The following is a 25,564-nucleotide window of genomic DNA, read 5'->3' as shown; positions in this document are numbered from 1 at the left end:
AGATATTTTGGGAGTCAGAATGACATTTTCAAAACAAGTGTTAGAAAGGCAGCGGGTGGTAATGAAAACCATTCAGAAGAATGCTAAATGCAGAACAGGGCACCCTCCAAACATGATATTCAATTTTGTTCTACCCTGCCTGACCATTAAAACCCTACCCCTCAACCCTATTCCAGTGCCCCTGTCCATAGACTCCCCTATTCCAATCCAACTGCAGATTATCCTGATCCTGACGGACTAATGTCCAAACCCTGCCTCCTCAAGGCCACCGGAGCGTGTTATGGTCCAAGGCAGCCTTGTTGTGAATCTGTTGGTACAGCACATGGGATGAATGAGCAGCAATCCCTGCCCCTTAATATTCAGCCCAAGGTGGATTAATAACCCTTTTAATTATCAAAATATAATTAAACCAGTCAATTCTGCACAGAAAACAAGGCAAAAATTGTGCACAGTAAACTATAAAAACCCTGGTCTTTTATTGCTGTGTTAAAATAAAATTGTTCAGCAAATGCATGAATGCACTAGTTTTGAACAGTTATCACTGCTCTATTTTGCTACTTTAGGAATTTGTATTAGGCAGAAAAGTCTACCAGAACCACCGGGTTGCTGCTGTGCACTTCTTACAATTTTAAAACACTGCAGTTACAATGGAGACCAGAATCTGGGAGACAATTGCCTCAAACTGAGGAACTGAATACATGCTGCAAGAATGTTAAAAAAGGGAAGAATAAAATGGTGAAAAAGTTGAAGTTAAATATAATGTGTTTTCTATATAAATGGGTTGCAAGACTCAGGAATTTCTTAATATCACCAAAAACATGACTGAAAGGATAATTTAAAGTATGAAGGTTTCTGACGAAGTCTCCGATAAGCTTTCTAGGCTTTGAACTGCTGCATGTGTGGTTGTTTGAAGGTTGCTTATTCATTTCACAGATATGCATTTTGTAACTAGGAAGTAAAGTTAAAATTAGCCATGCCTTAATACTGATCCTCGCCATTTGTTTTTAAGATTCCAATATTAAATTTACTAACAAATACAATGCAAAATGGGTTAAGACAAAGCATCAAAGAAAGGGAAATCTTCTTCATTTTTCAAACAGCTTTAGCCATAAATAGCAAAAGCAACATTGCAATTTACAGTGCAGAGACCATAAGACCATAAGACATAGGAGTGGAAGTAAGGCCATTCGGCCCATCGAGTCCACTCCGCCATTCAATCATGGCTGATGCGCATTTCAGCTCCACTTGCCAGCGTTCTCCCCGTAGCCCTTAATTCCTCTAGACAACAAGAACCTATCAATCTCGGCCTTGAAGACATTTAGCGTCCCGGCTTCCACTGCACTCCGTGGCAATGAATTCCACAGGCCCACCACTCTCTGGCTGAAGAAATGTCTCCGCATTTCCGTTCTGAAATGACCCCCTCTAATTCTAAGGCTGTGTCCACGGGTCCTAGTCTCCTCGCCTAACAGAAACAATTTTCTAGCATCCACCTTTTCAAAACCATGTATTATTTTGTACGTCTCTATTAGATCTCCCCTTAATCTTCTAAACTCCAACGAATACAATCCCAGTATCCTCAGCCGTTCCTCATATGCTAGACCTGTCATTCCAGGGATCATCCGTGTGAATCTCCGCTGGACACGTTCCAGTGCCAGTATGTCCTTCCTGAGGTGTGGGGACCAAAACTGGACACAGAACTCCAAATGGGGCCTAACCAGAGCTTTATAAAGTCTTAGTAGTACATCTCTGCTTTTATATTCCAACCCTCTTGAGATAAGAGACAACATTGCATTCGCTTTCTTAATCACAGACTCAACCTGCATGTTTACCTTTAGAGAATCCTCGACTAGCACTCCCAGATCCCTTTGTGCTTTGGCTTTATTAAGTTTCTCACCATTTAGAAAGTAGTCCATTCCTATATTCTTTTTGCCAAAGTGCAAGACCTCGCACTTGCTCACGTTAAATTCCATCAGCCATTTCCTGGACCACTCTCCCAACCTGTCTAGATCCTTCTGTAGCCTCCCCACTTCCTCAGTACTACCTGCCTGTCTACCTAACTTTGTATCATCGGCAAACTTCGCTAGAATGCCCCCGGTTCCCTCATCCAAATCATTAATATATAATGCGAACAGCTGTGGCCCCAGCACCGAACCCTGCGGGACACCGCTCGTCACCGGCTGCCATTCTGAAAAAGAACCTTTTATCCCAACTCTCTGCCTTCTGTTAGATAGCCAATCCTCAATCCATCCCAGCAGCTCACCTCGAACACCATGGGCCCTCACCTTGCTCAGCAGTCTCCCGTGTGGCACCTTATCAAAGGCCTTTTGAAAGTCCAGATAGACCACATCCACTGGGTTCCCCTGGTCTAACCTACTTGTTACCTCTTCAAAAAATTCCAACAGGTTTGTCAGGCATGACCTCCCTTTACTAAATCCATGTTGACTTGTTCTAATCAGACTCTGCTCTTCCAAGAATTTAGAAACCTCATCCTTAATGATGGATTCTAGAATTTTACCAACAACCGAGGTTAAGCTGATTGGCCTATAATTTTCCATCTTTTGCCTTGATCCTTTCTTGAACAAGGGGGTTACTACAGCCATCTTCCAATCGTCCGGGACCTTTCCTGACTCCAGTGACTCTTGAAAGATCTCAACCAATGCCTCTGCTATTTCCTCAGCAACCTCTCTCAGAACTCTAGGGTGTATCCCATCGGGGCCAGGAGATTTATCAATTTTAAGACTTTTTAACTTTTCTAGCACTATCTGCCCCTGATCACCAGCTAACCACACTTAAACAAGGTCAGGATTCATGTGATGGTGTCCATGATGGACCAGCTTGCTGAGGTACTTAACATGTACAGGTAAAGAATGGGCACTGGAATCTAGTAGAAATGGCTGCACCAAGTAAATACCAACACCTTGGCAGGGGAGCCAATTTGAGGCAAAGAAACCAAGCACTAAACTAAAATACAGATAATACATGGCAACAGTCAACACCCACCATTTTTATTAATTCATAGGATGTAGATGTCACTGGCCCAGCCTGGCATTTTTACTCATCTCTAGTTGTTCTTGTGGAGGTGTTGGTGAGCTGCTTTCTTGGACTTCTGCAGCCCTTGTGGTGCAGGTAACCTATAGGTGCTGCTAGGAATGGAGTTCTAGGAAATTGTTACCGTTCATTACTAAAGGTTTAAAATCCCATGCAGACCTGAGCCAAGCAGAAGGTTGCAGAGAATATGTGTGGATGCCTGGTTAATCCAATGGCATTTGACAAAGTGAACTGAAGTCTGTCAGATGATCATGTAAACATGCTCAGCGGTGTTGTACAGAATTTCTCATACTCATTCTGTGTATTACCACGCATTCTTTGTGCCTGCAAATTGCCTCTAAAGTTGCAGGTAGTTGCTAATGCATTTCAAAGTGATTTTATCTCGACTGATTCATATTTGATTTTTCAGTTGTGGGCAAAATGGAATTTTGATTTAAATTGCAAATTCAAGCTCACTCTGGGAATTAATCACTCAATCCAGATCGACGATTCAGTTCAGTTAGAATGTGCTTCATGGTTGAAGCTGCCATCTATCTAATAACATTAAACCCATTTGCCTGTTCAAAAGATCCCATAGCACTTTATAAAGAAAAGTATGGAAATTATAGGCTCTTTTTCAATGGATGAGTTAAATATCAATCTTACTAATACATGGAACATCAAATGCTATTGATTTAAAGAGAGGCTGTGCATATTCATGACATTAGAGATGCTTGATATCACCAAAAACATTCACATGGTAAATATTTAATGGCATGAATATAGGAACAAAGAAATAAGCTTATACCAAACTTTAGCATTTAATGTTTGTTTTTGCTGTTTAATTTTATTCCCCCTTCCCCTTCTTCCCTCAACCTGTGGCTTCCTGGTGAATAAAGTTAGATGCAGTCATCCTATTAGTGGTCACAAAGTGATCATTGAGAGTGAATCAGGGCTCCCTCGTTTCTGTCACCAAAGGAGCTGTAAACACATCAAAGCAGCATTCCACAGTCATGGAAGCTCATGTTCTGTATGTAAAAGTTCAATGAAACTGTTAACTGTACAGTAGCATTTAACTCAAAACATATCCCTTAGGTAGCTAAGGAGAAAGCAAAGAAGGATGAATGAATGAATTTTATTCTCACATGTATTTTACAGTGAGAAAAACTGTAAAATAGAGTGAAAAGCTTTTCCAGTGTCACCACCATCTGCCGCCATTTTGAATAGTTTTAAGAATAAGAAAAAAGATATAACTTAAAGAGAACCCGCTAGTCCTGGGCCAGCTCATCATCAATGACGCCTGCGTTGCCAGAATTCCTCCATCACCTCACCGACATCTATAGTGGACCCAACTAATGTTGAAGTCACCAATCCTCAGATCCCTTTCACCGCTAGGCCGATTCTCCTCGGCCACAGCTGAACCCACCTCAACAATGTTGCTGTCGTGCTCTTCCACCACCGCTTTGCCACGGCCATTTTAGACCCAACCAACGGTGAAGTTGCCGATCCTCTGAAGACAGGTCTCTTGCTTGCCCTGGAAAAAGAAATAGAAACTCAATCAACACTCCATTTGCTGCTGCCATGAGGTCTGGGCTGGCGTTCCTCACCACCACCGATGCCATCCAAGCTCAGTACGAGAGGTAAGTAAAAACAAAAACAAAGAAAAGACAATGAAAAGCAGGAGGAGCAGATGAGGCCCAGCTCAGGAGCCCTACTCCTTCACTACTAAACATCCAATTTCTCCAGACACCCTCCCCAAATCTCTCAGAAATTAAATCTGACAGTCCCCTTAAGAATTTTCTAAAACTGACCCTGCAAAAAACATACATTGAATGCTTCTACTTCCTTTTGCAATCCAAGAGATTGGATATCGGATGTTTTTCCAATGTAAAACACAATATTTGCTTTGACTGTACAGATATCTGTTTCACAAAAATACGCTACGCATTTTGGAGATAGTCTTTTCAGAAAAAGCACTGATCCCAAAAACACTGGTATAATTGAAAAAATTATGTAATTTAGCTGAATTCCCACAGAGTAATTGTTGGTCATAGATCTACATTTGGGTCAATTTCGGAGTTGCCAAATGAATTGCAAGTTGTCAGTTTTTCTGGAGCTTGTTTTTCACTTTTATTAGCGTCCTAGACTGGCATCAATGTCAACTGTCTTTATACTGGTTCTTTAAGAAAGAATTTAAAAATCAACTAATCTTTTGCAGTCACCTCCCTATCTTGCACATACAGGGTGGTTGAATATTAACGGCCATTCTTGAGCAATATCATAGACAAAAAGGCAAAAACTGATCAACAGCGGTTAAATTAATGTGGTTACTTCCCTTTGACTATGACTTAGCAATCTCAAAGCAGAATGTTGAAATAACCTGTTTTTGTCAGCTATTACTAACACATATAGTTCAAATATATTTTTAAGAGATGTTTACCATGGAAAAGAAGATAAGAAGAATGTGGATTTGCATTAAAAGGTGGAAACATTTTTAAAATTAAATATTTAAGTTTAAATATTGCCTAATCTTTTCAGATATGGCCTGCGTTGTTTTATGCTAGATCTATGTGTCACCTGCCTTAGTCAATTCTTAAATACAATGCAAAGGTCTTCAGGCTGCACAAGGGCATACGGCTGCCTTCCTCTCACGCTGTGAGTGTGTGGGAGCATTGGCTCTTATACTCAAGTTTGCATTTCATAGGTTATTTGTGAGATGAAAATGGGGGTAAGGGGATGGTGTCAAGGTGGTAATATTTCAACCAGTTTACTATCCCAATGTATTTGCACAATATAGCATACACTACAGTTCCCCAACAGCAAACTGAGGGATCAACTTCACTTCTCAGGCATTTCCTCTTGAAAAGAGTTTGATTAGCTCACGTGGCTGGAAAGCTGGTTTTTCAAAGCAGAACAGCAGCACAGGTTCAATTATTGCACTGACTGAGGTTACCATGAAGGACTCTCCTTCTCAACCTCTGCCCTTGCCTGAGGTCAGGTGACCCTCAAGTTAAACCAGCAGGCCTAGGGTTTAGTGGGTCTGTGGTGACTTTACGTTTACCACCTGAAATGAGGTTAAGCAACACTTTCAGAATGATCATTCCTGGCTTGCAGTGTTAAAAGTGGTGCACTGCTGTGATATCAATTTGATGCCTGTGTCAGCTATGCTATTTGATATTGGCAGTGGTGAGCAGTTCCATCGCTGATCATACAGTTCAACAAGAAGGGTATTGTAGGGCATGGATGCACATTTAATGAGGTGAGCTGTAGAAGATTGTATGAGAAATGTTTCCATGACTCACAGAGGAAGAAAGTCCCTGAAATGGAGAGAAGTCTCATCCTGTCCCAATACATTAGTCTATCCCCTATAAAAAATACTCCCTACAAAATCATTGGGTGTATTATCTACCAAAATGTCACCTTCAACATCATCAGCGGCAACACTATCGATCATTCAGTTCTCCTCCAGTGACCTCCTTTGTGGTTTATATCAACAATGCCCCATTCTTGCGAGTTCATACTTTTTTCTCCCTGGACACAGTTCCCCAAATTATTTCCCCACACCTTCAGGCAGTTACTTCCAGAGTGCTGAACACCTCCACAGTTGATCACCATCATTTATCTATTATGTATCAGCAACCATCACTTTGGAAATAGGGTTAACTTCCATATTATGCCACCAACATCAAACTTTATCCCTCCACTCGAATCAGTCAATGCAAGACCTTTGCTTTACTCTTTAATTGCATTGTAGTATAATACTCAAATTAACAAAATTAAAACCAACTGATCAAAGGTCACAGCCTAAGACATTAATTCTGGTCTGAATCTGATCAAAGATTGGCAAAGTGTCAACATCAGGGAGTCTCTTGGAGGGTTTCTCTCCTTGAACTCTAGTGGATTCTCTCGCACAGTTATCTGCTGCTCATCCCATCATATACAGCACGTCTCCTGTCGCCATGCTAACTTTGCAATTTTGCTCTCACCAATGGCAGACATACTGCCATTGTTGGGACCTTCCAAGATGTCCACAAGAAGCACCACATTTAAAGCCCATCTATAAACCAAATGATACCAGATAGGAGTAGACCTTCACAGTACACAAAGTGAGATGGAAACAAAAAGAGAATAACTTCAGGGTGACATTGATGACTTTTCATCGAAAAGAGAACTTCCACATTTATAGATCTAGTCATAGAATCATGGAAATGTACAGCATGGAAACAGACCCTTCGGTCCAACCTGTCATGCCACCAGATATCCCAACCCAATCTAGTCCCAGCTGCCTCCAAACCCTTCCTTTTCATATACCCATCCAAATGCCTCTTAAATGTTGCAATAGTATCAGCCTCCATCACTTCCTCTAGCAGCTCATTCCATACATGTACCATGGTCTGTGTGAAAAAGTTGCCCCATAGGTCTCTTTTGTATCTTTCCCCTCTCACCCTAAACCTATGCCCTCTAGTTCTGGACTCCCCAACCCCAGGGAAAAGACTTTGCCTATTTACCCTATCCATGCGCCTCATAGTTTTGTAAACCTCTATAAAGTCACCCCTCTTCCTCTGACACTCCAGGGAAAACAGCCCCAGCCTGTTAAGCCTCTCCCTGTAGCTCAAATCCTACAACCCTGGCAACACCCTTGTAAATCTTTTCTGAACCCTTTCAAGTTTCACAACATCTTTCCAATAGGAAGGAGACCAGAATAGCATGCAATATTCCAACAATTGCCTAACCAATGGCCTGTACAGCCGCAACATGACCTCCTGACTCTGTATTCAATTCTCTGACCAATAAAGGAAAGCATACCAAACGCCTTCTTCACTATCCTAACTACCTGCGACTCCACTTTCAAGGAGCAATGAACCTGCACTCTAAAGTCTCTTTGTTCAGTAACACTCCCTTGGACCTTACCATTAATTGTAGAAGTCCTGCTAAGATTTGCTTTCCCAAAATGCAGCACCTCGCATTTATCTGAATTAAACTCCATCTGCCACTTCTCAGCCCATTGGCCCATCTGGTCAAGATCCTGCTGTAATCTGAGGTATTGCTACTTTACATCATCATCTTTCTGACTGACTGTCACTGTAGCTATAGCGACAAAAATGAAGGTATGTAGGCTACCTTCTTTAGCACCATATCATGTTAGAACTCATGCTAAAAGAAGTGCTGAACTTTCCCTCATGCGCATTGTAATGTGATAGCTCATCATTGCTCAATGTGGGAGCATCAGATGTTAGGAAGGCTTCAAATGTTGATAACGTTAACTTTATTGAATAACAGGAAAAGCAAAGACTAAAAACAAATTTAAAACAGCTGAATTTGTTACTGGGAATAAACAGGGACTGCTTGCCTTTCAGACAACAACACATTTACATTATGATCACTGCACCCAATTCAGGTTCTGTAAGGCTTGTTGGATCTAATACTGCAGCACTCTATCACGACTGCTCTATCTGTTTCTGCTGCTCAATGTCCTCAACTTCCTCCTCAGAAGACTGCTGCCACTGTCCCATCTCTTCAGAATTCATCACACCCCCACAGTTATGCAGAGTACAGCATAAAGATTACACTGCACTCTCTCAGGAATTTACTGAAAATCCTTCTAAGATCAAAATCTTATCTTCAGGAAGCCTAACTCTGCTCCACAATGGGCACTGTTGGAAGAATGGGCTGAACTGCATCTACACTTGGCTTCAGAAGGCAGCAAAATAGAATCATCAGCCATGGCCACAGCAACCCCGTAACCACCCTTGTAAGGCGCCTGGCCCTTGAATTGAAGTGGGAACCCAAGAGGTTTTGAGGATATAGGCATCATGGCAGCTTCCAGGATACCTGGCACAGAGATCTAAACACTGCTACCAATGATCACAAATGAGTTATACATTGATGGAAAAGAGTATTTTTTCCATTAATCAAGGCAGCTGCATTTTCATCTGGTTCATGACTGTTCCTTAAGGGAGAAAATCTGACCTGGTCTGATCTACATGTGACTTCAATCCCATGCAATGTTATTGATTTGTAACTACCTTCTGAAATAACCTAACAGTTAACTATTTCAGAAAGCCATGTGGTCCAGTATAGAACTGGACTATTTTCTTGTTTCCAATAAGACAATAGACAATAGGTGCAGGAGTAGGCCATTCTGCCCTTCGAGCCAGCACCACCAGTCATTATGATCATGGCTGATCATCCTCAATCAGTGTCCTGTTCCTGCCTTATCCCTGTAACCCTTGATTCCACTATCCTTAAGAGCTCTATCCAACTCTTTCTTGAAAGTATCCAGAGACTTGGCCTCCACAGCCTTCCGGGGCAGAGCATTCCATACACCCACCACTCTCTGGGTGAAGAAGTTTCTCCTCAACTCTGTTCTAAATGGCCTACCCCTTATTTTTAAACTGTGTCCTCTGGTTCGGGACACACCCATCAGCAGAAACATGCTACCTGCCTCCAGAGTGTCCAATCATTTAATAATCTTCTACATCTCAATCAGATCCCCTCTCAGCCTTCTAAACTCAAGCATATACAAGCCCAGTCACTCCAATCTTTCAGCGTAAGGTAATCCCGCCATTCCGGGAATTGACCTTGTGAACCTACGCTGCACTCCCTCAATAGCCAGAATGTCTTTCCTCAAATTTAGAGACCAAAATTGCACATAATATTCCAGGTGCGGTCTCACCAGGGCCCTGTACAGCTGCAGAAGGACTCTTTGCTTCTATACTCAATTCCTCTTGTTATGAAGGCTAGCATGCTATAAGCTTTCTTCACTGCTGGCTGTACCTACATACTTGCTTTCATTGACTGATGTACAAGAACACCTAGATCTCGTTGTACTGCCCCTTTACCTAACTTGACTCCATTTAGGTAGTAATCTGCCTTCCTGTTCTTGTCACCATAAGCTGTGATTTATAGAGATGAACAATACAAATACCTACCCCCTAACCTAACGATCATAATTTTGGGATATTTCTCTTTGTTGGGTTGTAAATGCACCCTCATTAAACCCCACCACTGGCATGAAATGAAACACCATTAACATTCAATTAACAAGCTACATAGTTCCATTACAATGCGATGATTGTACCTAAACAACATTAGCTCATCTTATCCATGAGAGCCACCTCCTATTGCATACCAAACCACTGATCACTCAACTTCCCTTCCTAACTTCCATGTTAGCCGATATGGTTAGTGGTTCTCTCTTTTCAAAAACCCTCAAAACAGCCATCATCACCCTCACCTAAAAAAATACCTTTGACTTTGCAAACTATCCCCCTATTTCCAACCTGCTTTTCCTCTCAAAAGTCCTTCAAAATGCTGCTGTCTCCCAAATCCATACATGCTTTACCCCTGAATCTACATGAATCCCTCCAATCAGAATTCCAATCCATGCTCCAGGACTTAAATAAAAAGAAATGAATAATAACATCAGAAATGATTGACCAAATTTGGGCTCAAGACAGTGACTCTTGGATTAAGTGCTCAGCCATGAAAAAGGTAATGAATGTTAGTCAATAATTCACTCATTTTTATAATATCTGCAAAACATTCTACCAAGTAAAATAACATCCAATGTACTTCTGATGAGATTTTTAATAGCAATGATTAACAAACAAACAATACATTTTGTGATGAATTCTAACACAGTTATAAAGGTGGTGTTGCAAAACTTAATTTAAACTCTCTGTATAGCTTCAAATGAACAAAATGATCTCTATTACACAAATGCGTCACAGTTTCGGTGACTGAATCTGCCTGTATGCATTTGGAAAAATTGCTCTTATAAATGAATACTACCTTTATCAACTGCCCCTGGACTCGCTGTCCTACATTGGCATCAAGGTAAGCAATGCTTTGATTTTAAAATGATCACCTTAGGTTTTAAATCCTTCTGTGATTGTGTTTCCTGATTTTTAATCTCTTCCACTGCCTACAACCATGCAAAATATTTCCACTCCTCAAATTCTGGCCTCTTGTACATCTTAATTTTAATGACCACATCGTTGGTAGTTATGCCTTGATTTGTTAAGCCTGTAGATTCTAGATTGTTTTCTTCAAACCTTTCTGTTTCTCAGTCGTTTTTCCCTCCTTTTTCCAAAACATTCACCTATTTGATAAAAATATGATCATGTGCTATTTATCCATTCGGGTGGCATAATATCAGACATTGTTTCATAATATTTTTGAGAAGCACTTTGGGATATGTTACCGCTTTAAAGGTGCTATATAAATCTGGCAATAGTTGTCCTTCTCTGACTTTTCTCATTTCCCCCATTGGCAGTTGGACTAGAGCTTATCTCAGCTGCAACTCTGTAATTTCCTTCCAAAACCTCTCCATCTCTCTTCTTAAAATCCAACTCTTTGACTAAGTTTTTTCTCTCCCTTGTCCTCATGCCTTATCTTTGTTTCAATATCAATTTTATTTTTTGATTACACTCCTGTGAATTACTTTAGGCAATTTACCAGGTTGAAGATGATATATAAATGAAAATTGTTGTTGTTTTGAAGTTAGCAAGGTGAACTTAAGTAAAAACTGGAGATGACTCATCAAATGCAATTTTAGTCTCTTCAAAATATTGTAATGTGCCTAGAAAAGCCTGCAACATCTTCAAGACAAACATAATTTTCTGTTCAGTAAAACAAATTATTGCATGACTTGCATCAATGAGAATGCCTTGGTGGAGGAAATCACTCTGAGAAACTAATGGGTGGCATGGTGGCAACGTGGTTAGCACTGCTGCCTCACAGCACCAGAGATCTGGGTTCAATTCCCGCCTCAGGCGACTAACTGTGTGGAGTTTGCACGTTCTCCCTGTGTCTGTGTGGGTTTCCTCCGGGTGCTCCGGTTTCCTCCCACAGTCCAAAGATGTGCAGGCCATGCTAAATTGCCCGTAGTGTTAGGTAAGGGGTAAATGTAGGGGTATGGGTGGGTTGCACTTCAGCGGGGCGGTGTGGACTTGTTGGGCCGAAGGGCCTGTTTCCACACTGTGAGTAATCTAATCTAATCTAATCCTCATGAACTCCTTCCTGGCATCTTACCTACATAATCAACAATAAAGAGAAACCGACTCACAGGGTATTGGTCAGAGGGTGAGAGTTTAAAAAACTAAAAGAACTGCAGATTCTGGAAATCTGGAACAAAAACAGAAATTGCTGGAAAATCTCAGCATGCCTGGCAGCATCTGTGGAGAGTTAACGTTTTGGGTTCAGTGACCCGAACAGGTCACATTGTTCAGAGGAAGGGTCACTGGCCCCGAAATGTTAACTCTCCACAGATGCTGCCAGACTAGCTGAGATTTTCCACCAATTTATGTTTGTGTGAGAGTTGATTTCCCTGAGCAATTCACAGATGACAAGTGGGGTGAGCATTTGAAGAGAGAAATGTTGCTGCATTCAGAAAGGAATTGCTGACTTCAGATCATTTATAGAGTCATAGAGTTGTACAGCATGGAAACAGACCCTTCGGTCCAACTCATCCTTGCCGACCAAATATCCCAACCTAATCTAGTCCTATTTGCCAGCACTTGGCCCATATCACTCCAAACCATTCCTATTCATTTATCCATCCTGATGCCTTTTAAATGTTGTCATTGTACCAGCCTCCACCATTTTCTCTGGCAGCTCATTCCATGCATGCATCACCCTCTGTGTGAAAACGTTGCCCCTTAGGTCTCTTTTATATCTTTCCCCTCTCACCATAAACCTATGCCCTATCGTTCTAGACTCCTCCACCCCAGGAAAGAGACTTTGTCTATTTATCCTATCCATGCCCCTCATGGACCTCTATGTTCCAGGGAAAACAGCTGCAGCCTCTTCAGCCTCTCCTGAGAGCTCAAAACCTCCAACCTGGCAACATCCTTGTAAATCTTTTCTGAACCCTTTCAAGTTTCACAACATTCTTCTGATAGGAAAGAGACTAGAATTGCATAGAGTATTCCGAAAGTGGCTGAACCAATGTCCTGTACAGCTACAACATGACTTCCCAACTCCTATACTCAATACTCTGACCAATAAAGGAAAGCATATCAAACGCCTTCTTCACTATCCTATTGACCAGCAACTCAACATTCAAGGAGCTATGAATCTGCACTCCAAGGTCTCTTTGTTCAGTAATACTCCCTAGGACCTTTTCATTAAATGTATAAGCCCTTCTAAGATTTGCTTTCCCAAAATGTAGCACCTTGCACTTACCTAAATTAACCTCTCTGTCACTCCTCAGCCCATTGGCCCATCTGATCAAGATCCCATTGTAATCTAAGGTATCTTCTTCGCTGTCCACTACATCTCCAATTTTGATGTCATCTGCAAACTTATTAACTAGCCTCCTATGTTCATATCCAAATCATTTATGTAAATGACAAAAGGTAGTGGATCTAGCATCGATCCTTGTGACATTCCACTGGTCACAGGCCTCCAGTCTGAAAAACAACCCTCCACTACGATCCTCTGTCTTCTACCTTTGAGCCAGTTCTGTATCCAAATGGCGAGTTTTCCCTGTATTCCATGAGATCTTACCTTGCTAATGAGTCTCCCATGGGGAACCTTGTCAAACACCTTACCAAGCCCATATAGATCATGTCCACTGCTCTGCCTTTTGTTACTTCTTCAAAAAACTCAATCAAGTTTGTGAGACATGATTTCCCACGCACAAAGCCATATTGTCTATACCTAATCAGCCCTTGCCTTTCCAAGTAGGTGTTCTTCAGGATTCCTTCCAACAACTTGCCCACCACTGATATCAGGTTCACTGGTCTATAGTTCCCTGGTTTGTCCTTACCACCTTTCTTAAATAATGGTACCACATTAGCCAACCTGCAGTCTTCTGGCACCTCACCCATGACTATCGATGATACAGATATCTCAGCAGGGGGCCCAGCAATCACTTAGGTAAAAACAAGGACTGCAGATGCTGGAAACCAGAGTCTAGATTAGAGTGAAGGATCTTGAAGGAGAACCGTTGCTGGTGTTTTTGAATCTGTAGTGTGTACTGTTTGTCCTGTTCGATTCCGAACTCTGCTGGTTTAAAGGTGGTCTGGAGTCCGTGTGAGATGAGTTGGTTACGGAGGCAGGCACTGAGGAAGCAAATGTGACTGTGGTAGTGAGTCTGTTTCAGGACATGGTTGAAGAGCTTCAGGGCAGAGGAGATGACCTTGGGGTTGCAGCGAGAGAGAGACTCACTGAGATTCTTGTAGAGAGAGGAGTAAAACTTCTTCAAGGCAGGCATCCTTGCAAGAGGATTCGCAGCAGTGTTAAAATCAACCAGGCAAAAACAAGGACTGCAGATGCTGGAAACCAGAGTCTAGATAAGGCTCCAGACTCTTGCAAGAATGCCTGCCTTGAAGAGGTTTTCCTCCTCTCTCTACAAGAATCTCAGTGAGTGTCTCTCTCACTGCAACCCCCAGGTCATCTCCTCTGCCCTGAAGCTCTTCAACCATGTCCTGAAACAGACTCACTACCACAGTCACATTTGCTTCCTCAATGCCTGCCTCCGTAACCAACTCATCTCACACGGACTCCGGACCACCTTTAAACCAGCAGAGTTCGGAATCGAACAGGACAAACAGTACACACTACAGATTCAAAAACGCCAGCAACGGTTCTCCTTCAAGATCCTTCACTTTAATCTAGGCCCAGCAATCACTTCCCTAGCCTCCCATAGAGGTCTAGGGTACACCTGATCAGGTCCTGGGCACTTATCCACCTTTATACATCTCAAGATATCCAGCATTTCCTCCTCTGTAATATGGACATTTTTCAAGATGTCACCATCCATTTCCCCACTTTCTATATCTTTCATGCCCATCTCCACAGTAAATACTGATATAAAATACTCATTTAGTATCTCCCCCATTTCCTGTGACTCCACACAAAGGTCGCCTTGCTGATCTTTGAGGAGTCCTATTCGCTCTCTAGTTACCCTTTTGTCCTTAATATATTTGTAAAAACCCTTTGGATTCTCCTTAACCCTATTTGCCAAAGCTATCGCATGTCCCCTTTTTGGCCTCCTGATTTCCCTCTTAAGTATACTCCTGCTGTCTTTATACTCTCTAAGAATTCACTCAATCTCTCCTGTCTATACCTGACATATGCTTCCTTCTTTTTCTTAACCAAACCCTCACTTTCTTTAGTCATCCAGCATACCCTATACCTACCAGCCTTTCCTTTCACTCTGGACTCTCGTTATCAGATTTCTGAAGGCTTCCCATTTTCCAGCCGTCCCTTTACCTGCGAACATCTGCACCCAATCAGCTTTTGAACGTTCTTGCCTAATACCGTCAAAATTAGCTTTCCTCCAATTTAGAACTTCAACTTTTAGATCTGGTCTATTTTTTTTTCATCACTATTTTAAATCTAATAGAATTATGGTCACTGGCCCCAAAGTACTCCCCCATTGACACCTCAGTCACCTGCCCTGCCTTATTTCCCAAGGGTAGGTCAAGTTTTGCACCTTCTCTAGTAGGTACATCCACATACTGAATCAGAAATTTTCTTGTACACCCTTAACAAATTCCACTCCATCCAAATCCTTAACACGATGGCAGTCCCAGTCTATGTTTGGAAAGTTAAAATCCTCTACCATAACAACTCTACTATTCTTACAGATAACTGAAGTCTCCTTACAATTTATTTCTCAATTTCCCACTGACTATTAGGGGGGTCTATAGTACAATCCCAATAAGGTGATTATCTCTTTCTCATTTCTCAGTTCGACCCAAATTACTTCCCTGGATGTATTTCTGGGAATATCTTCTCTAAGTACAGCTGTAAGGCTATCCCTTATCAAAAACGCCACTCCCCTTCCTCTCTTGCCTCATTTTCTATCCTTCCTATAGCATTTGTATCCTGGAACAGTAAGCTGCCAGTCCTGTCCATCCCTGAGCAACATTTCTGTAATTGCTATGATATCTCAGTCCCATGTTCCTAACCATGCCCTGAGTTTGTAGGCAGAGGAAATGGCTCCTAATTGCATGGTTAACATGATGAATGCTGGAGTCCAGCATCCACACCTGCAACTCAGCAGGCAGCTTCACACAGAATGCAGATAATCCTAGAAACCCATCCAGGCAATTGTTTGAGGTTCAAAGAACTTCAAAGTGTATTGATGGGATGCCAAATAACAACGCTGCCATAGAACACTTCCACGGCGCTTCTCGAATTGATTGGAGTATTCAGCCTGTAATAACCCCGATTACTGTGTCCAAAACCAATGGGATGCCAAGTGTAATTACAGGAATTAATGCCTCTCTAAGGAGCAAGCACTCAAGCTCCTTCCTTAATGTTTCCTCCAATGGCTTCCTAACAACGGATCTTCCTGGAAAGGAGCGCATATCCCTTGCTGTGCAAATGCCAGGTCAGTGTAAACTGATCCTTCTAGGACCATGGAAATTCTGAATCAAGAATGACCCAGATCTATCCTGTTTAATTGAACTATCCCAGTTTCTAAGCACTCTGCCTTATTTGTTACAAAGCGATTTGTAGATTAGGAACTTGAGAAAGAAAAATAGAGTGACTACAAGTCACTCTGAATAAATAATTTCAGAGAGGGAGAATTTTTTTTGGCATTTCCTGTTGGGTATCTTCATTGAGAGCAAGAGTCCTCGATCACATAAAGTAGTGAATTAACTATTGGGTTTACTATCAACATTTGAGAGTTGAGAGATAGTATGAAAAATATATAAAGGACTTCAACAGAAGTCTTATTGCTTCTGTTGCTTATAATCTGATAGCTGAGCAAAGGATATGCAAATTTAGGGAAGAGGGGGAGAAATTGGATTGAACAATACCTAAACACACAATTGCATTTGGGTATACCTCCTTGAACTTTAACAACACTCAGCACATTTTCTATACAAATATTTTTTCAAAAGAATTCAAATAATTGTGGGCGGCACGGTGGCACAGTGGTTAGCACTGCTGCCTCACATTGCTAGAGATCTGGGTTCAATTCCCACCTCAGGCGACTGACTGTGTGGAGTTTGCACATTCTCCCCATGTCTGTGTGGGATTCCTCTGGGCACTCCAATTTCCTCCCACAGTCCAAAAATGTGCAGGTTAGGTGAATTGGCTATGTATGCTAAATTGCCCGTAGTGTTAGGTGAAGGGGTAAATGTAGGGGAATGGGTCTGGGTGGGTTGCGCTTCGGCGGGTCGGTGTGGACTTGTTGGGCCGAAGGGCCTGTTTCTACACTGTAAGTAATCTAATCTAATTGTAATTCCAGTTTGAACTTATTTCATCCATATGAGATGTGAATCTTGTTGGTGAGGTCAGCAATTTTTGTCCATCCCTAACTGCCCTTGAGAAGGTGGGGATGAGCCTCCTACTTGAATCATTGCAGAACACTTAGCAAAGGTACTCCCACAATGCTGTTAGCTGCAGAGTTACAGGATTTTGACAAAGCAATGGTAGAGGAATGACAATGCAGTTCCAAGTCTTGAAGGGGAACTTGCAGAAGGTGGTGTTCTCAGTGAAGATATAAAACAGGTTGGACTTACAGCTTGAAACTCCTATATATTGGTATAGGTTGAAAAGAAAACACTTCAGCCTCTAGTTTCACAATAGACTGTGTCATCTTGTCACTTCTCATACAGATATTTCCTGCAAACAAAACCTCAGAGTTATCTTCCTCATTTTGAGTTTCCTGCTGGGGATTTAAGGGTTCGATATGACAACCTTCTGTATTTCAGAGAACCACGCATATTGAAGAAGTTGAAAAACATTTGCTTCATTACCAGATGGTAGTCCGCCTGCCTTCATTTATCCACAGACTGAACACCACAGCTGAAGCAGACTCCATTCTTCTGGTCGGTTTGACTGTTACATATAGCTATGCAGGTATGAAATTAATGGTTATCATCAAAAATAATACTTTGTAATTATTGGGAAACTCTAATGTTCAGACAATTGATTTTAAAATTTCCTGAAACAAAGTTAATTTAAATAATTTTTCATCAATTTAATCCTCATTAATTTGATGGGTATCTGTACAGGTTTATGGAACAGGTTACGTTCCTGCGCAAGTGTCTACATCAGAAATCCCCAGACTAGCTCCAAAATAATGTTTTAATAATTGTGCAACGTGCTTTGGCTCAACTTATAAAGAAGGATTTTATGAAACTTAAATAAGGTGGAAATGTAAAGACCTGGTTAAAGTCATTTTTAAGAAAGGCTTTATGTCCCTTAGAGAAATTTGGTTGAATCCCCTACATAAAGGAGGCAAGAGGAAGAAGATGACAATAAAGTGGAAGTTAGCCTGGAGTTGGCAATTCCGTGTTGGTATAAATAACATGGGTAAAAATGGTTACAGAGCTTCATAGTTGTTTTTACATTATTTGTCATATTTTAATAAGCTTAAGTAAAGGAACAAATAAACTATTTTTTCTTCATAGAATGATACAAAATACATATTTGAAAACTACAGAGGAACGGATACTTCATTCTCTTCTAGCCTTTGTTTCTTCAGAAGACAAAAGAGAAATGTGACTTCCATATTTCTGAAGTGATTGCAGCTCGACAAGAGAGAAAAACATTTGTGCTCTCCTCATGGCCCATTCAGCAAAGACACCACCCACTATAGTACTGCACCCTAAAAGTAAGGTCTGTATTCAATCCATAAAGATACAACTGGGGCAATAGTTAGTTTAATATTGTTGATCCCAGTAGCCCTGGGTTAGGAGTGGGAAGTATTGACCAGGGGTCATGATTGCCTGCTGAATGTAAATTTATAAACATAATGAGAATCAAACTAATACTTTGATAGCCTTTACCCAAGACTGAAATCTGGATAAAGGTGGCTGTAGGTGAGTACCAAAGGGCTGTTCTTGACCACAGACTACACTCTAGGGGGAACTAATACTTTTTGAGAAACAAACTGAAATTGATGAAGAAACTCAACAGGTCTGGCAGCATCTGTGTAGAGAAAACAGAGTTAGCACTGTGAGCCCAGTGACCCTTGTCACTTGGAAACTTGAAACATTAACTCTGTTTTCTCTATAAACATGCTGCCAGACCTGCTGAGTGTCTTCAGCAATTTCTGTTTTGGTTTCAGATCTCCAGCAGCTACAGTTCTCTGCTTTATTTTAAATACATTTTAGTTTCATTACAGTTCTTCAGGCGCATATGAGCCACAGGAGTGTCTTATACCCAGGAAGTAACATGCAAACGTCAGTATAAGTGATGGCCCACAGCTCTTAACACAACATGCAGTCTCACAGGAAGTAACATTGTGTTCACTCTATAAAACCTTATTGTAAGATGACTCCATTTTCCTCAAATACATAGTGTTGCATGTACCTAACATGCATCCAGTTATTTTTCTTCATTTATGATCTATATCTGTGTCCAGGATAATCAGTGGCATTTATTTTGCTACCCTCACTGATTACAAAATACCATCATGCAGCCTTCATATTTGCACTTGAACACAACTGCAGCCCAAACATTGTTTACAGGCGATGTACTCGGCCACAGCAAATATCACTATTTTCTCTCTCATAGTTGGGTTGTTAAAATATGGTTTTACATCTATGATAAAACCAAAAGGATTAAAACAAGTCCATAACTTCTATTCTTTAACAATGTATCAGAGTGATTGGAAAATTTGGAATGTTATGCAATTCATGGCTTGGTCATTTTTGTATTTAGCTTGTATCAATTTCTTTCTAAAGTTAAGCACAATAATAATTTGAAATCCATGCTCCAGTATTTATTCTTTACTGTTATTTCAGATACCAAGAAACTCAAGATAAATTCAAGATAACCCAAGATAAAATAACTTTCCATCCATGAGTCAAGTGATCACAGCTTCTGCACTGAGTGTATTTGACAAGCTGAATTCAGACACTCAATTTAAAACAGTGTCAGTTTGTCAAATACCCCAAGTGCAGAGCTGAAACGCAGCTGAACATTGTCCAGTGCTGGGCGAGGCTGACAAGCATACAACTGACGAGACTCCAATATCTGCATATGTATGTGTACACGTGCTTCCAAGACCCAGAGTGAATTAAGTGCACTTTGTGAACTGAATAGCTGTTGGAATGGTTATTATTAAGATGTTACAGAGCCTTTCTGTACCCACCTCAAAATGTTTATTTCAAAATGGATGTTACATTCTCGTTATATTAAACTAATGGGCAGCTTGTAAGATATCATGACATCACTAACCACATATTCGGCACTGGCTTTAGCTCAGTAGTTACTTCGATTTCCTTGAAATCTGTCTGGTCGCATGTTCATGTCCAGTTAACTACAGGCGCTGCCCAGCACTTCATTCCTTCAGTAATTTTCTGGGGCACACAGTGGCTCAGTGGTTAGCACTGCTGCCTCACAGAACCAGGGACCTGGGTTCAATTCCCACCCCAGGCTACTGTCTGTGTGGAGTTTGTACATTCTCCCCATTTCTGCGTATGTTTCCTCCCACAATCCAAAGATATGCAGGTCATGCTAAATTGTCCATAGCATTAGGTACACTAGTCAGGGGTAAATGTAGGGGAATAGGTCTGGGTGGGTTGCTCTTCAGAGGGTCGGTGTGGATTTGTTGGGCCAAAGGGCCTGTTTCCATACTGTAGGAAATTTAATTTAATCAATATTAAGACTGTTAAAATAATAAGAATTTTTATTAATGTAAATAAACAGTTGAATCTCTGGTGCTTATCCAGCACTTATTTTCCTGCATGAACAGTAAAAATATTCAGAGTGTCTAGGCCCCATCCATTCTCAATGAGACAGGTTTCACCTTTTCACCTTTTCCATTTATCATCAATATCTGAACATTCTATCACTGCCTCTGCAGGAGGCAAATTCTGAACAATGTGATCAATGCCTCTCCATCAGTTAACATAAATGGACCAGGAAGACTAGCTGTTCTTCCTTGGAGAGGACATTTGATAATGTTCAACATAGGTCAATTGTCTAAATTTCTGTCCTCAAGTAACATTGTTAATGTGGAAACCAGCAAGTTAATAAAACAGGTACTTATGAATTCACCTTAAGTCATCAACAAGAAACAAGTTACATTTTTTCCATTGTTGCATTCAACAGACCATTGACTGATTTGAAACTTTTGTCTTCATTACACCATCTGAAATTTAATTGCAAGTATGAGGGTTATCTTGATAAGATTAGGATCAGTTTAAAGAAAATTCTCTGATCGCTTGCAGAATCAGGCTGTCTTTCAAACCAAAAAAGGGAAAATGTTGGAAAATCTCAGCAAATCTAGCAGCATCTGTAAGGAGAGAAAATAGTTGACATGGCCTGTAAATGCACACGGTCTGTCCTGAAGGTGCTGAGAAATGGTTTGAAAGACACTGGATAAAAGCAAATAACTGCGGATGCCGGAATCTGAAACCAAAAAAGAGAAAATGCTGAAAAATCTCAGCAAGTCTAGCAGCATCTGTAAGGAGAGAAAAGAGCTGACATTTCGAGTCTAACTGACCCTTTGTTAAAGCTTTGCATATTCTCCCCATGTCTGTGTGGGTTTACTCTGGATGCTCTAGCAAAGCTTCAAACCATTTCTCAGCACCTTCAGGACAGGCCGCGTGCATTTACGGCAAGAGCCTTTATGTTTCATTAGTAAGTGACACATATATATAAAGTATGGACAACAAATGTTGGCCTAGTCGACAATGCCCACATCCCATCAACAAAAAAATTTCAAAAGAAGAAATATGAGCAGGAATAGATCAGAGTAGTCTATCAAACTTGCTCTGACATTAGCTGATTTTTTTTTAGATTAGATTAGATTACATTCCCTACAGTGCGGAAACAGGTCCTTTGGCCCAACCAGTCCACACCGACCTTGCAAAGAGTAACCTACCCAGACCCATTTCCCTCTAACTATTGCACCTAACACTATGATCAATTTAGCATGGCCAATTCACCTGACCTGCACATCTTTAGACTGCAGGAAGAAACTAGAGCACCCAGAGGAAACCCACACAGACATGGGGAGAATATGCAAACTCCACACAGATAGTCACCCAAGACTGGAATCGAACCTGGGTTCCTGGTGCTGTGAGGCAGCAGTGCTAACCACTGAGCCACCATGCTGCCTGATGATTGGCTTAAATCCAATTTTAAATCCTCTCCTACATTTAGAACATAGGAGCATGATTAGACCATTCAGCCCTTTGAGAATGATGGTTGATTGTCTACATTAATGTTATATTCCCTCACTATTTTCATATCCCTTTATGTCGTTAGTAACTCTCAGCTGAACTTATTGAACAAATGAGCTTCCACAGCTCACTATGGTAGAGAGTTCCATTGATTCACCACCTTATGTGTGAAGAAGCTCCTCCTCTTTTTAGTCCTAAATGACTTGTCTTTTACTCTGACATTATGTCTCCCGATTCTAGAGCGCACAGCCAGGGTAACATCCTTACTGCATCTACTCTGACTGCCCCTTTAAGAATTTTGCATGTTTCTATAGGATCATCTGTCATTCTTCTGAACTACAGAGAATATAGTCAAAAGGTGTGGCACTGGAAAAGCACACCAGGTCAGGCAGCATCTGAGGAGCAGGAGAATCGATCTTCACAAGCCCTTCATCAGGGCTTATGCCCAAAACACAATTCTCCTGCTCCTTGGATGCTACCTGACCTGCTATGCTTTTCCAGTGCCACTCTTTTCGACTCTGATCTTCAGTATCTGCAGTCCTCACTTTCTCCTACAGAGAATATAGGCCTAGTCTCCTCAATCTCTCTTCATTGGGTCCCACCATCCCAGAAAGCAGTCTGGTAAATCTCTGCTGCTCCCTATATCTTTCCTTAGGCAAGGGAATCAGAACTGCATACATTACTCCAGTGACGATACAATTAAAGCAAGACTTCTTTGATCATATATTCAAATCCTCTTGTGATAAAAGATAGCCTATCAATTTTCCTTCCAAATTGCTTGACTATTAGCTTTCAGTGAATTACTAACAAAGACACCTTTTGACATCAACACTTTCCAATCTCACAATCAAAAAATACTCTGTATCTCCATTCCTCTTTCCTAAGTGAATAACCACACATTTTTCTCCATCGCATTCCATTGAGCATGCACTTGCCCACTCACAGCCTCTTTTCCTGAGAGTTCAAATGTGTGCTTATCTCAGCCTTCGATATATTCAACGATGAATCATCCATAATCATTAGGGATAGAGAACACAGTTCACAAACCTCAGTCCAAAATGATTGGTCCATTGGCCTGAGACTGTGACCATGTGTTCTAGGTTTCTCAGTGAGGGCAAAGAATCTGTCACCATTGACTCTGTTAAACCCCTTCAAAATCTTGCATGTATCAATGAGATCACCCTTCATTCTTCTAAACTTCAGGGAAAATAGGCACAGTTGACCCAACCTATTACCATAGAAAAAACCCTTTCATCAACACATCAATTAAGTTAACATTTGCTATTCCACCTCCAATGCAAGTACAGGGTATATTCTTTTTAACAAAATAAAGCCCAAATTTCACATAGTGCTCCACGTGTGTTCTCACCAAAGCCTTATACATTGTAACAAGTGTTCCTTATTCTTGTGGTCCAATCCCCTGGCCAACAGGTTCAAAAGACTGCTTCTATCTGATGAATGTTTCTAGTTGGTAATCTGTGGTTAGTAAATAAAACTGAAAATATCTATGATTTACACCTCAGATGTTCCACACATTTAGGTTTATCACTGCGTGATCTTCTTTGAAGAGAAATTACTATTTGCTAGTGAGAGGCTTAGAATAGAAATAAAAACTCTCTCTAATGAGTAACTGTTCCATCAGTTTCTGAAAAGAGAATAGACAGGCTAATATTTGAGTTTGACACTATGTATCAGCTCTGAAATCAGTTTTGGTGCAGGCTTTCTGCTTTTACTTCAGATATACAGCTTGACAGCTTATTTCTTCATCATATATATAAATCTTCAGAGTTGCCACAATTTCTAAATTTGCAAATTCATGCATTAAAATTTCTAAAGATGGAAAACACTGCTTTATATGATATGATGCAGATTGAGCCAAATTTGTGAAGAATGTATAAGTTAAATGAAACCGAGAATATTAATAAAATTATGTTTGCGACTTAACATGTTCTGTTCACTATACTGGGTAAGAAATGCAAAGTTAAAAACACACAGCTTTGCAAAGTAAAGTGACTCATTTAACATAACCACAAGTTAAAAGATATTTCAGCACAAATGACTCATCTGAAAAGTGCAATCACACTTTGTTATATTTGTTGAGGAGGTAGTTTTAATTGTAGTCAATACATTGATTTAGAAAATGTATTTCATTTAAGTTTTGCAAGAAATGCAAACATTTCTGAAAATATTCAATATTACTCACATATTTTTATCAGCTTTCTGTTTTGAGGAAATTGTTCCAAGATTATGTGATATTAGAGCATGTTATTTTTCAGAAACTAGCTACAATGTGTTACTGGAAAGGCAATTACTCTCTACCACTAATATTTGACAGATTGTTTGATAGCCAACTAAGTTCACTGGAGGTTTTTAATGAAGGCATAATGCTCAATCATAAAAGCTTAGAAGATCCAGATTTAATTCAACTCTGTTCTGGATTAATTGATCTCAGTCAAAGTGGCAATTGGTGAATTACCTCACAACTTCAGTGTCCTTCAGCCAAGGGAATGGAAAGCTCAGACAGAACTCCCACTCATGACTACTACCACATGCTGGAGAGTACAGTCATGTAGAAACAGAGAGTGAACAGGATCAAGCTTGATTATGATTCCATCCTTAATTACTTAGGTATTTGCATATAATCTAGACTCAACCATGAAGGTCTGCCTGCTGCAGCCTGTGGTACTGAATCCGTGTGAATACACTGGAGAATGAAAGAAATTGAAATGACAAGGGGAGAAAATAATGCAATGAGTATTTCAGAATCCAATGGAGCCTCCTGTCTCTGAATTAGGGAAGTTTTTTTGTTCGATGGGCCAATGGGTGGGGGAAAGGCAGATTAATTTAGATAAATGTAAGGTGTTGCATTTTGGAAAGGCAAATCAGAGCAGGACTTATATCCTTAATGGTAAGGTCATGGGAGTGTTGCTGAAGAAAGACACCTTGGAGTGCAGGTTCATAGTTCCTTGACAGTGAAGTCACAGGTAGATAGGATAATGAGGAAGGTGTTTGGTATGCTTTCCATTATTGGACAGAGCATCGAGTATAGGAGTTGGGAGGTCACGTTGCGACTGTTCAGGACATTGGGTAGGCCAATTTTGGAATATTCTGCGCAATTCTGGACTCCCTCCTATTGTACGGTTGTTGTGAAACTTGAAAGGGTTCAGAAAAGATTTACAAGAATGTTGCCAGGGTTGGAAGATTTGAGCTTTTGGGAGAGGCTGAATAGGCCGGGGCTGTTTTCTTGGAGCATTGGAGACTGAGGGGTGATCTTATAAAGGTTTATAAAACCATGAGGGGTTTAGGTAGGGTAAATAAACAAGATCTTTTCCCTGGGGTGGGCAAGTCCAGAACTAGAGGGCATTGGTTTAAGGTGAGATGGGAAAAATTTAAAAAAGGGCCCGAAGGGGTAACATTTTTAAGCAGAT

The 25,564-nt window shown here is 40.8% G+C and overlaps 1 long non-coding RNA gene across 1 annotated transcript; it reads left to right on the top strand.

Moving 5' to 3' along the window:
- The first annotated feature begins 17,721 nt into the window (after window positions 1–17,721).
- On the top strand, window positions 17,722–24,080 carry LOC140495936 (uncharacterized). Its single transcript, XR_011964129.1, has 3 exons — window positions 17,722–17,856; window positions 18,411–18,618; window positions 19,749–24,080. It is a non-coding gene; the product is annotated as an uncharacterized lncRNA (long non-coding RNA).
- Window positions 24,081–25,564: the final 1,484 nt, after the last annotated feature.

Source organism: Chiloscyllium punctatum, chromosome 25 (genome assembly GCF_047496795.1).
Source record: "Chiloscyllium punctatum isolate Juve2018m chromosome 25, sChiPun1.3, whole genome shotgun sequence".
Lineage (NCBI taxonomy): Eukaryota > Metazoa > Chordata > Chondrichthyes > Orectolobiformes > Hemiscylliidae > Chiloscyllium > Chiloscyllium punctatum.
The sequence above is the reverse complement of the archived record's forward strand: the minus strand, read 5'-3'. Positions and strand labels throughout refer to the sequence as shown.